At 54.3% G+C, this 15,288-nt stretch overlaps 1 protein-coding gene across 11 annotated transcripts in view; it reads left to right on the top strand.

Annotated features, from left to right (window-relative positions):
- LOC128409548 (zinc finger protein OZF-like) overlaps positions 1 to 15,288 on the top strand; it is a 317,248-nt gene that overhangs the window by 291,638 nt on the left and 10,322 nt on the right. For 2 of the 11 annotated variants that reach the window (XM_053380123.1, XM_053380124.1), the window contains exon 2: positions 12,046 to 12,171. The exons of 6 other annotated variants lie outside the window; for them this stretch is intronic. The gene's annotated coding sequence lies outside the window, so the exon portion shown is untranslated. Of the gene's footprint in view, positions 1 to 8,593; positions 8,842 to 11,071; positions 11,224 to 12,045; positions 12,172 to 15,288 lie in introns of those variants that run through there. 3 more of the 11 variants (XM_053380120.1, XM_053380121.1, XM_053380125.1) reach the window with 3 other exon arrangements.

Raw genomic sequence — 15,288 nt, 5'->3', positions numbered from 1 at the left:
CCCTTCCTCACCGTCGCGAGCAGGTCGTCAATTTTGGGCATGGGGAATGCTGTGGGCTTTGTCCTGGAATTGATGATTCTATAATCCACTATGAGCCTCCGTTCGGGCGTGTCTCTCTTCTTCACGAAAAACACGGGACTGCCCCCCACTGCTTTGGATTCCCGGATGAATCCCCGCTTCAAATTGCGATCTATGAACTCCCTGAGTTCTTGCATTTCGTCTTCAGACATGGAGTACAGTCTCCCAGTCGGCAGCGTCGCCCCTGGCAGGAGGTCAATCTTGCAGTCGTAGGGTCTGTGGGGAGGCAGCTTGTCTGCTTCCTTCTCGCAGAAGACTTCCAAAAAGGCCTTGTACTTGTTGGGCACCGCTTGCACCATGCCTAGGTGTAGCTGCGGTGCATCCTCTTGCCCCTCTTCTTCCTGGCAGGTCTGGATGCAGTGCGCTGCGCAGTAGGAAGAGCAGAAGGTCAATTGCCGCTGGTACCACGCTAATGCCGGGCTGTGCCTATCCAGCCAACTCATGCCCAACACTATGGGCGTGTCCGACAGGTGGGTGACGTTGAAACTGATGACTTCGCGGTGGTTCCCAATTTGCATCACCAGAGGCGGTGTCTGCTGTACCACCTCTCCTCCCAGTATCTTCCTGCCATCTACCGTGACAACATTTAGGGGCGTCGTGGCTGGCAGGAGTGCTATGCGATGCTGCTTGACGAAGTCCAACCCTACAAAGTCTGCGTTGCTACCAGAGTCAATGGTAATAGGGACCTCCAGGGTGAGCCCATCGGGCAGCTGGAGCGATGCAGTGAGTTGCACCACTGGTTTGGGTGGGAGGGGGTCTGTGGGCTGCAAAATCTCTGGGGACTGCTTCACTGACTCGCCTGGTTGAGCCCCAGAGCCTCCATCTCCAACCAGGCGTCGCCTTTTCCCTGCTGCTCTACTCCCTGCTGAATTCCTCCTTTAACAGTTGCTGAGGCTACAGTGTGCTTCTGGAGCCTCTGGGGACACTCTTTCGCCATGTGCTGTGCACTGTCGCAGATGTAACACTTCCTGCTCCCTCTAGGAGCCTTCGCCTTGACTGCTCCTGGTGTTTGGGCTCTGCTTGCTGTCTGAGCCCTTGCACCTCCGATTTCCATTGGCTCCTCTCCACTCATCAGAGGAGGCGTGGACTGAGCGCGCTCTGTCTCTCTGGGTAGGAAGGGAGTCGTTCTAACTGACGTGTTTGCTCTTCGCCCCTCCTCCCTGCTCCACGGGCGTTCTTCCAGGCGCACCCCAATTGCGAGCGCCCTTTGGACTACTGCTGTATTTTGGGGTCTCTCTCCCCTGGCCAGCTCATCTTTCACGGCTCCATTCAGCCCCTCCCAGAACAGATCCCTGACGGCAGCTGAGTCCTTCTGCCAGCCCAGCACATTTACTAACCCAAAAAAGCGGGAATGATACTGGCGCACCGTCGCTCTTCCTTGTCGCAATCCATGCATTTCCCTTCTAGCGACATCCACATCCACCGTTGATTTAAAGCAAGCGTCCATGGCTCCAATAAAAGCGCTTGAATCTTTGAGGGCGGGGTCATTTTCGCGTAGCAAGGTTCGCAGCCACGACTTAGCTTCCCCATGCAGATGAGTGATTATGAAACCCACTTTCTCCTCCTCATCTCTAAAATCTTTCCGAAGCAAATTGAGCGCGAAGACTACTTCTGCTCTGAAGTTAGGGTACTGCTGCAGGTTCCCGTCAAAATGGGTCACAAGGCTCGCCCCCCTTTTCCCGAGGCTAACTCCCTCCGGCTTGGCTCCCAGCTGCCCCTCCTTTCCCCATTTGTCCCACCTGGCTTGCAGATCCTGGCAGAGCGCAGCTGTGTCTTCTTCTTTTTTCTTAGACGCAGCCAATTCTGCGTAGAGCGTTGACACCGCTTCCTGCAATTGCTTGACTTTTTCCTCAGTCGTCATCTTTGCCTATCTCCGTGAGCTTGCAGAGTTTATTTGAGATGGGAGTTACTGTCAGCGCTGCCCAAGGTCCCAGCTCACACAAGACCAACGCTGCTCCTTGCTCAAGTTTAAAAGTCTTTATTGAAGTTCAGTCTCATTTCTAGACGCGCAGCGCGCAACGCTACATCTATCCGTCAGACCGTAGAACTCCCATCTGAATCTCCTCCCCCCTGACACCAGCTTAAGATTCTAGCCTTACTCCACCTCTTCCTCTGTTCCTTCTTTCTCTGGGTCCTTCTGCTAGTCGGAGTCTCAGCCCTCCGAGATTCTTCTGACGCTGATTCTCCCGACTCCTCCCCCCCCCTCTTTCGGGCTTTAGGACCTGGCTCCCAATCCGGGTTTTCTGCTGTCCTGCGCTCCTCCACATTTGAACTTGGCGCGCGCGCGCAGCCTCCCACTTTCCTTCTGACCGTTACACTTGTGTCACTGCTCCCCCTTTCGGGGAGGCTAGCTGGACCTGGCCTTCCCTCCGTCTCCCCACTCCCCGATGGAGGAGAAGCTGGTCCTGACTCACGTGACTCTTCCCCCCCACTGTGCTCTGGTGGGGGAACTGGCCCTACTGCTCCGCTACTCCCTTGGGACTCCCCTCTGGTTCCTTGTTTATGGATCGTCCCCTCTGGGATTCGCCTCACCCTTACCATAGGCGCCCCCTCCTGGGAATCTTCAGATTCGCTGGAGAAGCTCATGGAATCTCTCGGTCCACTGTCATATTCCCCTACGCTCCCCTCTGATTCCTCTCCTCCGCTCTCTATTTGCTCTCTCCCCTGCTCTTCTGCTCCTGAACCTCTGACAGGCGTGATACGAAAGGAAGGGGGGGCATCTTCCCTCATCCTTCCGCTGGCCACCAGAGGGTCCGAGGCGATGACCTCGAAGGCACCCATCTTGCCTGCACCCTTCACCGTTACACAAGCACCACACTCTACCCAAACCCATAAGCGAAGTGCCTTTCCCTTTCCTCTGTACGGGCGAAATAAGCCCTTCATTTCTTAAGCCTCCCTCTCGCTCTATCGTTACTTTGGGTAGACCGTGTCAAAATGTATCTTCCATTCGCTACAATGGCCGCGTTTTAACCAATCAGAACCATGCATTCGCCTTGCAGAGTTAGCTCAGCGAGCTCCTGCATGCCTCATTTAACCTCTTGACAAGCTATTGACGGCTCCCCACTGGGAGAACAATGGAACCGAAACTCGTAAACCCCTGAAAGTTTCAAACCTTGCAACAATGTATCTATTTTGTTTCCGACTTCAATTACCAATATCAGAATGGACTGGAATGGACTAAAACTTCAGAAATTCATATAAAATCAGCCATAACACCGATTACCTTGGTTCTGGTGCCGATCGACTCAGTTCCTTTAGGACTTCATGACACTTCCTCTACCTCTGCCTCCATAATCCCTCAAGCGAGGGGTCACGTACATAGGAAGACCCTAATCCGGTCAAATCACTCTGCCCAACCTTTCCTCCGGGCAATGCCAGGTGGTAGACTTTACATACTTGGACTATTGTCCTCCCATCACCGGTACTCAGGAAGCACTTATCCATGCATATCTTCGACTCTGCATAATTCCCCCTCCCTCCTCCATATGTTAATCTGTGTAACCCTACCTCTCCCTAAATATTCATGATGTAATCCATGTAATCCAACCTCTCTGTAATGTATTCATGACGCAAATATGATGTATTCCGCACTGTATTCTGGGACATGGAGGGAAGTTTTAAAAGTTTATGTCACCCCTTTCTCGCTGTTCAATCTCGCCTTGAACCTGTTGCGCGGATGTCAGGGGATCAGGAGCAGGAGCCCGGGGGAGAGAAGAAATGGAGAGCGAAGGGGAAGAATCCGAGGGCAGCGTAGGGGAGTATGACAGTGGCCCGAGAGATTCCATGAGCTTCTCCAGCGAATCAGAAGATTCCCAGAAGGGGGCGCCGATGGTCAGGGCAAGGGGGGTCCCAGGGGGGACGCACCGGAAACAAGGAGCCAGAGGGGAACCCCAAAGCAGCAGTGGGGGATCAGGACCAGTTTCCCCACCAGAGCGTAGTGGGGGGGAAGAGTCACATGTGTCAGGGCCAGCGTCTCCTCCAGCAGGGAGAGAAAGTGAGTCGGGGCTGACCACGCCTCCAACGGAGGGGAGGTCAGCTGCAGCTAGCCCCCCCAGAGGGGGAAGCAGTGACAGCAGCAGTGAAACGATCAGGAGGAAAGTTACTGGCTGGGCGCGCGCGCCAAGTTCAAATGTACAGGCACGGGGGACAGCAGGAGACCCGGATGGGGAACCAGCTCCTAAAGCCCGCCGGAGGGAGGGGGAAGGCTCAGGCGATTCAGCGTCAGAAGAGTCTAGAAAGGGCGAGACCCCAACGGACAGGCGGAACCAGTAAGGAGTAAGGCTAGGGTCTTAAACTGGTGTCTGGGGGGAGGAGACTCAGACGGAGCATCAGCGGTCTAAAGCCTGAGACGAAGGGCTGCGCGCTGCGGCTCTGGAAGTGAAACTGAACTTCAATAAAGACTTTTGTATTTAACAATGGAGCAGCGTTGGTCCTTTGTGAGCTGGGATCGAGGGCAGCTCTGACAGCAATAAACGTGGATCTTCTGCAGCTTGCTCCTGTCTCCGGCTGAGCTCATTTTTCCTCCGCAGGGACCCGCGGACTTGGTCCGACGAGCTGGGTGGCTGAGCAGCCTCGCACCCAGATTTTTACCGTAACAGGCGGGAAACCCCTTCTCCTGGCCCTGCTGCCTCCATGGGCTCCTCCTGGGCCTCCCTGGCCATGGGGGGGGGGGGAATCCAGCTGCCCCCAAACAATGGGGGGAAAGAGGAAAAGAAATGAAGGAGAAGCTGGGAGGGGGAGCAGCCATGAGGGAAACTCAGAGGGAAAACTCCCTCAGGAAACCGGGCGAAGGAGAGGAGGAGGCCCAGGGAATCTGAAAGGGGATTGGCCAGCTGCCCAATGGAGAGGCTTCTGATTGGTCCAGCCCTTCTCTGGGGTGGGAAATGGGGCCTCCTGCCTCCATGTGGTTCTGGGAGCCCAGGAGAAACTGGTTTTCTGGCAGGAAACGCGGGGAAAGGATGGCAGGGGTCCCTATGGCTTTGAACTGGGAAGAGTCCCAGAGGGAGGGGCCGCCCCCCTGAGCAACATGTGCCCCCCTTCTTGAGCCCCCCCCCGGGTCGCGTGTGCGTTTCCTTCCTCGCCTGGGACTCTTCCTCCTCCCTCTCTTTTCCTGGGATGAAAAGCGGCTGCAGAAGCAGAAAAACCCGCTTGACGGGGGGGGGTTATTTTGGGGAGGGGAGGGGTCTCCTGGCTGGGAAGCCCCCCTCCATCCTCCCCCCCGCCAAGATAACCGCCCATGGACCCCCCCTCTTCCTTGCAGTTCGTCTGGTTGGATGTGGGCTCCTTGGGGCAGAGGGAGGTGGGGAGAGGGAAGGGGGGCAGCGCCTAAGCGCAGGTGCAGAAGCAGGAAAACTGCAGAGAGGGAGGGGCGCGCTAGGCTTTGCGAACAGAGGCTGCGGCCAGACGGGAACATTCCCACATGGAGGGAGCACAGGGAGAAGAAAAGCCCTTCTGCATCTGCAGCAGCAAAACCGGACCACTTCCTGTGTCCCAGATGCAACAACACATGTCTCTCCCCTTTTCAGGCTAAACAAGTAGACGAACTAATGTCAAAGCAAATTTCAGGTGTATCCTCAGGAAATGCTAAAGCAAGGATAAAAGACTCCTTCTCCCAACCTTTTCGGAGAAATGAGGGATTATCAGTCACTGGGTGGCTTGTAGTACTAAAAGAGGACATGGAACACATAACATCCTTTCTGGCTCACTGTAATAAAATTCTTACCATCCTGATAGATACTTGTAAAACCTTCTGGAAAAATCCTAGCAGAGCGTTTGTGGGTTTTGATCAAGAAGAAATGGAAATTGGTGCTGTCTCAAAAGAGGCTTGTTCTCTCAAGCTACCCTCAGCCTTTGGGAATCTTGTCACAAGTGGAGCGAGAAGCTCCCCTCTGGAGTTCATAAAGGGTACATATTCCTGGTGCCCTTAAGCCTGCTGTTCTGCCAGGGAAGCGGGGCTGCGTCCAAAGCATGGAATGGTGAAAGTACTCAGGGAAGGGAGCAGAAAGCGAGGGAAGCATTAGGCCCCCATTTCTAGAAAGGGGAACATCGGCCTGAAGGGGAGCAGCTGCTTTTGGGCAAGAGGAGCTGGAGAAAAGCTGGGCCTGTCCTGCTGCGCTTCAGGCCCTGACAGCCTCCAAGTCCAAGTGTAAGTTGACTTCGCCCCTCCATTCACCGCGCGAGGAGGGCCGTCCCGGAGTTGAGGCTGCCATGGAGGCGAGAAAGAGCAGAGGCCATGCTGGGTCAGGGCAACCGGTCCTTCTATGTTTGGAGCGGGAGGAAGGGCCATCTTGGATTAGGGCAATTTTGTGCCTGTCTGTTATACACGCATACATACCTATCTATCACCTACCTACCTACCTACCTAGATATATATACACACCCCTGGTTCTCTTTTGGAGGAGGAGTGAGAGACGGAGGCACTTTACTGACAGAATGGCACTTCCCTCGCACCTCCTTTCCTCCCAGGAGCTCCTCCTTCCACAACAACCCTGCCAGGCTGGCCTCTTGCATGTCGCCCCCTTTCCAGCAGGCGAAGCTGCAGGGGCCACTCACTTCCTGGCCCTCCAAAAATGGAGGAGGCCTTTGACCCTTGATGAACCTGAGAGGAGCCTTGAGGGGGGCAGAGAGGGGCTCTTGCCCCTTCCCAGACTTTTCCACCATCCATTTATTACTACTATTCATTAGGCCTCGCGGGGCTCTGGCACCCGGCACAGTTATGCTAAAGAATTTCAAACCCTAACAATTTAAAACAGATAGATGGATAATTGATAGGTAGATGATCTATAGATATATGGCAGCTGCCGGATGCCCCCCTTGTTTGGGCCTGTGATGGACAGCAGAGCCAGGCCAGTCAGCGGATTAACTCCCTCAGAAATTTCCTGGAGTCTCGCTCTGATTGGCTGCTAAGACAGGGGGGCGGAGCCAGCCCTTTTGGCGGGAAAATGCAAGGCGGTTTTTCTGAGGGATGGTCTGAGGGGGGAGTTGGAGGGGAAGGTGGGGAGGAGAGGAAGAGGAGTCAGGCGGGAGTTCAAGGGGAGAAGCTGGGGGGAGGGAAGGGAGACCCCCAAGAAGGAGGGCTGAGGGGACCCCCTGGGTGTGGGGGGCGGACTGAGAGGGGGAGCGGAGGGAGACCCCCAAGAAGGAGGGCTGAGGGGACCCCCTAGGTGTGGGGGGCGGGCTGAGAGGGGGAGCGGAGGGAGACCCCCAAGAAGGAGGGCTGAGGGGACCCCCTAGGTGTGGGGGGCGGGCTGAGAGGGGGGAGCGGAGGGAGACCCCAAGAAGGAGGGCTGAGGGGACCCCCTGGGTGTGGGGGGCGGACTGAGAGGGGGAGCGGAGGGAGACCCCCAAGAAGGAGGGCTGAGGGGACCCCCTAGGTGTGGGGGGCGGGCTGAGAGGGGGGAGCGGAGGGAGACCCCAAGAAGGAGGGCTGAGGGGACCCCCTAGGTGTGGGGGGCGGGCTGAGAGGGGGGAGCGGAGGGAGACCCCCAAGAAGGAGGGCTGAGGGGACCCCCTGGGTGTGGGGGGCGGGCTGAGAGGGGGGAGCGGAGGGAGACCCCCAAGAAGGAGGGCTGAGGGGACCCCCTAGGTGTGGGGGGCGGGCTGAGAGGGGGAGCGGAGGGAGACCCCCAAGAAGGAGGGCTGAGGGGACCCCCTAGGTGTGGGGGGCGGGCTGAGAGGGGGGAGCGGAGGGAGACCCCAAGAAGGAGGGCTGAGGGGACCCCCTGGGTGTGGGGGGCGGACTGAGAGGGGGAGCGGAGGGAGACCCCCAAGAAGGAGGGCTGAGGGGACCCCCTAGGTGTGGGGGGCGGGCTGAGAGGGGGGAGCGGAGGGAGACCCCAAGAAGGAGGGCTGAGGGGACCCCCTAGGTGTGGGGGGCGGGCTGAGAGGGGGGAGCGGAGGGAGACCCCCAAGAAGGAGGGCTGAGGGGACCCCCTGGGTGTGGGGGGCGGACTGAGAGGGGGAGCGGAGGGAGACCCCCAAGAAGGAGGGCTGAGGGGACCCCCTAGGTGTGGGGGGCGGGCTGAGAGGGGGGAGCGGAGGGAGACCCCAAGAAGGAGGGCTGAGGGGACCCCCCTGGGTGTGGGGGCGGACTGAGAGGGGGGAGCGGAGGGAGACCCCCAAGAAGGAGGGCTGAGGGGACCCCCTAGGTGTGGGGGGCGGACTGAGAGGGGGGAGCGGAGGGAGACCCCAAGAAGGAGGGCTGAGGGGACCCCCTGGGTGTCTGAGAGGGGGGAGCAGAGGGAGACCCCCAAGAAGGAGGGCTGAGGGGACCCCCTGGGTGTGGGGGGCGGACTGAGAGGGGGAGCGGAGGGAGACCCCCAAGAAGGAGGGCTGAGGGGACCCCCTGGGTGTGGGGGGCGGACTGAGAGGGGGAGCGGAGGGAGACCCCCAAGAAGGAGGGCTGAGGGGACCCCCTAGGTGTGGGGGGCGGGCTGAGAGGGGGGAGCGGAGGGAGACCCCAAGAAGGAGGGCTGAGGGGACCCCCCTGGGTGTCTGAGAGGGGGGAGCAGAGGGAGACCCCCAAGAAGGAGGGCTGAGGGGACCCCCTGGGTGTGGGGGGCGGACTGAGAGGGGGGAGCAGCCAGTTCTCTGCGCTCAGATTGCGAAGGGTTAAATCGAACAGAGCTGGAGTCCTAGAGAGGACAGGAAGCAGAGACGGCAGGGGGCGGGTCCTCCAGAGCAGAGTCCTCTCCCTCCGCGCCCCTTCCGGCCTCTCTTGTCTCCTCCCCGTGCTGCCTCGGTTTCCCTCCTGGGAAGAGTCCGGTGAGTCTCCTCTCTCTCTCTCTCTCTCTCTCCCCCCTTGGGGTGCTTGGGGAAGAAGGGGGTCCCAGGGCTGCAGGGGGAGACCCCCAAGTCTGGGAGCAGAGGGTCCTGCTGCCCCCTGGAAATGGGCCCCACGGGAAGCCTCTCTGGGCTGCAGGGGCCAGGCCTGGGGCTCCTCCGGGGAAAGAGAGGCTGAGCTGGCTGCCCTGGGCAATGCAGGGGGGGGAAGGAGGGAGGGGGCTCGGGGGGGGGGGCAGGTCGGCAAACCTTTCTCTCTCGGACCCCTGGAGGGGTGCCCTGTCTCCGGGGACCAAGGAGCAGGCGGGGGTGGGTGCTGCGCAGGCAAGCAGAGCCATGGGGTGCTTCCTAGTTTGGGGGCTGCTCACCCCCCTTGCTGGACAAAGACTGGACCCCATCCCTGAGGGCGTCAAGGAAAGAGCCCTCTGGAGAGCAGACCAGACCCCGCTCCATCAAGCCTTCCTGCCTTGCGGGGGGTGGGACTAGATGACCCTTCTTCTGACCCCCCTCTCCCTTCTCTTGCTGACTCCCCTGCAAGACTGACTCCCTCTCAGAGTCTGGGCCCCCATGGAGCCTCTCCCCTTCATCCCCTCCCTGGCTCCAATAATAATAATAATAATAATAATAATAATAATAATAATAATTTATTATTTATACCCCGCCCATCTGGCTGGGCCTCCCCAGCCACTCTGGGCGGCTTCCATAAAAACCAAAAATACAGTAAAATATCACACGTTAAAAACTTCCCTGAACAGGGCTGCCTTAAGATGTCTTCTGAATGTCAGGTAGTCTGCTGGGAGGGCGTTCCACAGGGCAGGCGCCACCACCGAGAAGGCCCTCTGCCTGGTTCCCTGTAGCTTTGCTTCTTGCAATGAGGGAACCGCCAGAAGGCCCTCGGCGCTGGACCTCAGCGTCCGGGCAGAATGATGGGGGTGGAGACGCTCCTTCAGGTATACTGGACCGAGGCCGTTTAGGGCTTTAAAGGTCAGCACCAACACTTTGAATTGTGCTCGGAAACGTACTGGGAGCCAATGTAGGTCTTTCAAGACTGGTGTTATATGGTCTCGGCGGCCGCCCCCAGTCACCAGTCTAGCTGCCGCATTCTGGATTAGTTGTAGTTTCCGAGTCACCTTCAAAGGTAGCCCCACGTAGAGTGCATTGCAGTAGTCCAAGCGGGAGATAACCAGAGCATGCACCACTCTGGCGAGACAGTCCGCGGGCAGGTAGGGTCTCAGCCTACGTACCAGATGGAGCTGGTAAACAGCTGCCCTGGACACAGATTTGACCTGTGCCTCCATGGACAGCTGTGAGTCCAAAATGACTCCCAGGCTGCGCACCTGGTCCTTCAGGGGCACAGTTACCCCATTCAGGACCAGGGAATCCTCCACACCTGCCCGCCTCCTGTCCCCCAAAAACAGTACTTCTGTCTTGTCAGGGTTCAACCTCAATCTGTTAGCCGCCATCCATCCTCCAACCGCCTCCAGACACTCACGCAGGACCTTCACCGCCTTCACTGGTTCTGATTTAAAAGAGAGGTCCCCCCTGCTGGTCCCCTCTGGGATTAGGGGATTAGGGTTTCCCACAATACATTTCCAGAAGCATCCTCAAGGCATCATAGATCTGTCACAGAAAAGGTGTGGTCTCAGGTAGAACCTGAGATCCAGGCTTGGCCCCGTCCATCAAATATAGCCTTTCACACATACTCCATCATAGTGCAAAGGAAAGCATGGACAGTTCTGGGTTCCCTGAGTCAAGTCAAATACACCCCTTGGTCTTGTCTGGGCTTCATCCCACTCTGGGGTTGGTGGGCATTATGATTGAGATGGTTATCTGTCTGCCACTCTTGGGGCAGGATCTCACCCGTCAGGACTCCTTGGGAAGGCCCTGTACACCTCGAGGATTATGGTGGGCTCACTCACCCCTCCCCTTATGCCTCACTTCCCTGGGTTCGAAACGAGAAGATTGAAACAACGATGTGACTTCTTATGAATTTCTAAAGTTTAACAATATGTAGCTGCTTCAAAGTGTGGATCCAAGGTTATGTGGCAGAATAGTAATGGGGAACCCCCGTCTCCCTTGCGGTTAGTCTGGATCGGATGTGGGCTCCTTGGGGCAGAGTCCTTGGCACAGATGGAGGGAGGAGAACTGCCTGAGCCCAGGCACATAAGCAGGAAAACTGCAGGGAGAGGGAGGGGGTGTCAAGGGTTAAAAGGAGCAGAGCTGCATTCCTAGAGAGGACAGGAAGGGGAGGGGGAGTGGGCAAGGTCCTCCATGGCTAAATTCCCCCCTCCCACATCCCTTCATGCAAGCAGAGAGGAGGCTGCTTTCTTCTCTCTCCTGTGCAAAAGCCCCTCCTGGACTCCTGTGAGTCTCCTCTCTCTTCCTCCTGAGGGTGCAATGGGGAGAAGGGGGTTCCAGGGGTGCAGGGAGGTGGCATGGGGGTCCCTATTCATATCATGCTTTGGGGGGAGACCCCCAAGTCAAGGAGCAGAGGGTCCTCCCTCGTCCTCTCTGCCAAGCCAGGGAGGGGCCAGTTTGCAAGAAATATGCAGCTCTGTTCTTCCTTCGGATCCAGATGCTGTCTTCCTTTTTGGGGAGGGGGCTTTGGGACAAGGAAATAAACCCCCTTCAGAGGGAGGGAAAAGTCACATTTGTGAACTGAGGCTGCAGCCAGACAGGAACATTCCCACATGGGGGGAGCACAGGGAGAAGAAAAGCCCGTCTGCATCTGCAGCAGCACAACTGGACCACTTCCTGTGTCCCAGATGCAACAACACATGTCTCTCCCCTGTCGCTCTCCACACCCACAGCTGGCGCTCTTACCTTCCAACAACTGGATCTCACTCCCAAAGACACACTCTTCCATGGTCTCCTAAGACAGATGGATGCCAACCAACCAACATTCCCTCCCCTCCCCCTCCTGGTGCCCCTTGAAGTTGGCTTGAGGGCAGGGGGAGGGTCCACCCCACCAGATGAAGGAAGAGGAGGTCCTTCCATCTGGAAAATGGGAATGCTTGCAAAGAATTACCTGAAGATGAGTACCATATAGATAATAAAACTATTATTATGTGAATTCCCCCACTTACACAAAGATTAATACCCATCATTTAAATACACAACAAAATTGTTTCAGAAAAGAACAGAGCATGTGTAGAAGATCATCTTTATGCTCCCTTTTTCTCTTAGGGTCCAGTGTGCTTTGAAGACGTAGCTGTTCCTTTCACAGAGGAGGACTGGGCTTTGCTGGATCCTGAGCAGAGAGCTCTGCAGAAGGAAGTCGAGGAGGAGAATCCTGGGATCCTGGCCTCTCTGGTAAGGCTCTCTGCTGGATCATAAGATCAGTTTTGAAATTCCATACAGATCTCTGAAGGACAAACCTCCTCTATTTTGAGGGAGCCCAATAGCGCCACCTGCAGCATCTGAGATGTTAACTCACCCACAACTCTCCTGGAATGGAAAACTATCCGTAGGAGATGTATCTCCTGTTCTGTCTGGGAATATTCTTCCACCAGTCCTGCCTTTTCAAACCAGGATAAGGCTGCTCTGAGCTGCCCAGGCCTTCTTCAGTGTAGGCTTCAGAGATATTAAGGACATCCTGTCTAATTTTCTTTTTCCCTTTCTGCATCTGTCTGTTTCTGGCTGAGCAAAGAAATGACTGAGCTTGGAGATGGAGCGGATTCCACGACTGAGCCAAATTAAATCCATCCCTGGAAAGAGCCAGGCTTTTTGAATCTCCGGTTCCCATAAATAAGTTAGATAATACCAGCCAAAAAAGGCAGTAACTCCCTTCCCTTCTTCCTCTTTCACAAGTAGTCATTTGCATTGTTCAGTCATTTCAGGCTCAATTTCTTCCTCAGGCTATTATTATTATTATTATTATTATTATTATTAATGATAATAATACTGCCATATAACAGTAGATTGTAGGTTGTAGGTGGTGAATTGGAAAGGAAGAAGGGAGAGAACAAGAAAAATCTTCACAATGGAGAAATCATATAAATATTAAGAGTGTGGAGAGAACTTTAGTCGGAGCTCCCAGTCCCCTTCCCATCAAGGAAAGCTCTTCATTCAGAAGGAGAGCCTCACTTCACATGAAAGAACTAACGGGGGGAAGAAATAAGTGCTTGAAATGTGAGGAAATCTTCCTTCGCAGCTCCACCCACAATTCCCATGAGATACTTCATCCAGGGGAGTGTTTGGGAAAAGCTTCATGCAGGTCAGAAACCAGGTCAGTGCTTGGAATGTAGAAAGAGCTTCATTCAGGTGCTGAATCTAATTTTCCATGAAATATTTCCTGCAAGGGACTGTTTAGAATGTGGAAAAAGCTTCAACTAGGAAACCAGTCTCAATTTCCATTAAATAAAACACAGCAGGGATAATCAGAGAATTTTAGAAAATGGTATAAGGCATATGGTATAACTGGTATTAGGAAACTTCATGAGGAATTCAGGGGAAAGATAGTGTTGACCCGGAGTAGTTACAAAATTTATGGTCTCTCCCCGAGTGCCAGGGACCCTCCTCCAAAGAGAGATTTTTTTTGTCGGAATAATTTCATTTTCCCCAGTTTTTGGCAATTAATGTTCTCGCTGCCACTGTGGCATAAATAAATATTTCCTTTTTTTGTTTTGGTATACCTACATCCAATATTCCCAATAAAAAGGCTTCTGTTTAGGGGGGTAAAATTTTGTTCAAATGTTTTTTTAGTTCTTCATACACCGTATCCCAGAAGCCCTTGATTTTATCACATGGCCACCACATATGCAGAAGTGTCCCCTCTACTTGCTTACACCTCCAACGTAATTTTGATTTTCTTTTATACATTTTACATATCTTGGTTGGTGTTAAATACCATCTATAAAACGTTTTATCAAATTTTCTTTTATTGCCTCACAAGCCATAAAATTGCAACTCTCCTTCCATAATTTTTCCCATGATGTTAATTGAATAGGTTTCCCTAAATCCATAGCCAATTTAATCATTACCGCCTTTACCTGTTCATCCATATCCTTCCACTCCACTAAGATTCCATACATTTTAGAAATTATGTTTATTTTGTTTTGTAATAATTCTTTATCCAACACTGAAATTGCAAAACCCTTTTTCTTGTCAGCTATGAAGACCTCATTTATTTGGTGATACTGGATCCACCCTGTTAGGTGGTGTTTTATTTCCTCCCGCAGTTTGGTCAGACTCATGCTGGTAGCTTCAAGAACACTGTCCCACCATCTCGTCCTTTCTTGTCCCCTTCTCCTTGTGCCCTCCATCTTTCCCAACATCAGGGTCTTTTCCAGAGAGTCTTCTCTTCTCATGAGGTGGCCAAAGTCTTGGAGCCTCAGCTTCACTATCTGTCCTTCCAGTGAGCACTCATGGCTGATTTCCTTCAGAATGGAGAGGCTGGATCTTCTTGCAGTCCGTGGGACTCTCAAGAGTCTCCTCCAGACCAGAATTCAAAAGCATCAATTCTTCGGCAATCAGCCTTCTTGATGGTACCACTCCAATCGCGCGGTCGGACGTGTCCGTCTCCAGTCTCATGGGCTTCTCCGGATCCACGTGCAGGAGCTGCTCTTCCAAGGCGAACACCTTCTTCAGTTTTTCAAAGGATTGCTGCGCATCCTAGAATCATAGAATCATAGAATCATAGAGTTGGAAGAGACCACAAGGGCCATCGAGTCCAACCCCCTGCCAAGCAGGAAACACCATCAGAGCACTCCTGACATATGGTTGTCAAGCCTCTGCTTAAAGACCTCCAAAGAAGGAGACTCCACCACACTCCTTGGCAGTAAATTCCACTGTCGAACAGCTCTTACTGTCAGGAAGTTCTTCCTAATGTTTAGGTGGAATCTTCTTTCTTGTAGTTTGGATCCATTGCTCCGTGTCCGCTTCTCTGGAGCAGCAGAAAACAACCTTTCTCCCTCCTCTATGTGACATCCTTTTATATATTTGAACATGGCTATCATATCACCCCTTAACCTCCTCTTCTCCAGGCTAAAGATGCCATGTTTCCAGGCCTTTGACCATTTTGGTTGCCCTCCTCTGGACACGTTCCAGTTTGTCAGTGTCCTTCTTGAACTGTGGTGCCCAGAACTGGACACAGTACTCCAGGTGAGGTCTGACCAGAGCAGAATACAGTGGCACTATTACTTCCCTTGATCTAGATGCTATACTCCTATTGATGCAGCCCAGAATTGCATTGGCTTTTTTAGCTGCCGCATCACACTGTTGGCTCATGTCAAGTTTGTGGTCAACCAAGACTCCTAGATCCTTTTCACATGTACTGCTCTCAAGCCAGGTGTCACCCATCTTGTATTTGTGCCTCTCATTTTTTTTGCCCAAGTGCAATACTTTACATTTCTCCCTGTTAAAATTCATCTTGTTTGTTTTGGCCCAGTTCTCTAATCTGTCAAGGTCGTTTTGAAGTGTGTTCCTGTC

The sequence above is a fragment of the Podarcis raffonei genome, chromosome 2 (assembly GCF_027172205.1).
Source record: "Podarcis raffonei isolate rPodRaf1 chromosome 2, rPodRaf1.pri, whole genome shotgun sequence".
Classification (NCBI taxonomy): domain Eukaryota; kingdom Metazoa; phylum Chordata; class Lepidosauria; order Squamata; family Lacertidae; genus Podarcis; species Podarcis raffonei.
The sequence above is the reverse complement of the archived record's forward strand: the minus strand, read 5'-3'. Positions and strand labels throughout refer to the sequence as shown.